We start from the raw sequence: 804 nt of genomic DNA, 5'->3' as shown, positions 1-804 counted from the left end.
CAGGCACCACTCTTTTCTGTCTCCCAACTACAGCACTACGTCTCAGGCTTCTGAGAATGAACCCAGGCCTCAGGGAAGGAGGTAACAACTTCCCTAAGCTACTCACGTTGCTAAGTACACCTCTCTCAGAAACAAAACAAAACTTCACCGATTCCTCTCCTTTACTCCCTAATCTTTTTTTAAAAATGTTATTCATTTTTGAGAAAGAGAGCATGAGTGGGGTAGAGGCAGAGAGAGAGAGAGGGACTGAGGATCAAAAGCAGGCTCTGCGCTGCTGCTGATGGAGCCGTATGTGGGGCTCCCTACTTAGGAACCGTGAGATCACGACCTGAGCTGAGCCACTCAGGCGCAGGCCCCCTTCCTTTCCCCCTCCTTTTCGAAATTCTTAATGCGAGGAGGAGTAAAAGCCAGGGAATGTTTTGTAACCATTGGCTGTGTATATTCTAAACAAATTGATCTGGCTTTGAAATGTACTATTACAGCTTCATGTTTCAACCCTGAAGCTCTCCCATCCTTCATTCTGTTTTTCTCCTTTTAAGAGCAATTTTATGGATGATGGGAGATCATTTAAGAACAGAAACGCACCTTTGTGTTTTCCTCCACTCCCCACCGAGAGCTCCTCGCCAGGCACAATCCTTCAAAGGAGCCTGAGCTCATTTCATCATCGTTGCCGCTTTTTGCACCGCCAAGCGTTAGAGGGCGCTAGAACCGCAGACCGTGCCTTGGCGCTCAATGAAGGCCGCTCCCGACGCACAGGTCTTTTACGTAAACGTTGGGGGCGGAGCCGCCCTGAGCGCGGTGACT

The sequence above is a fragment of the Crocuta crocuta genome, unplaced genomic scaffold (genome assembly GCF_008692635.1).
Source record: "Crocuta crocuta isolate KB4526 unplaced genomic scaffold, BGI_CrCroc_1.0 scaffold330, whole genome shotgun sequence".
NCBI lineage: Eukaryota > Metazoa > Chordata > Mammalia > Carnivora > Hyaenidae > Crocuta > Crocuta crocuta.
Note: the sequence above shows the minus strand (reverse complement) of the source record.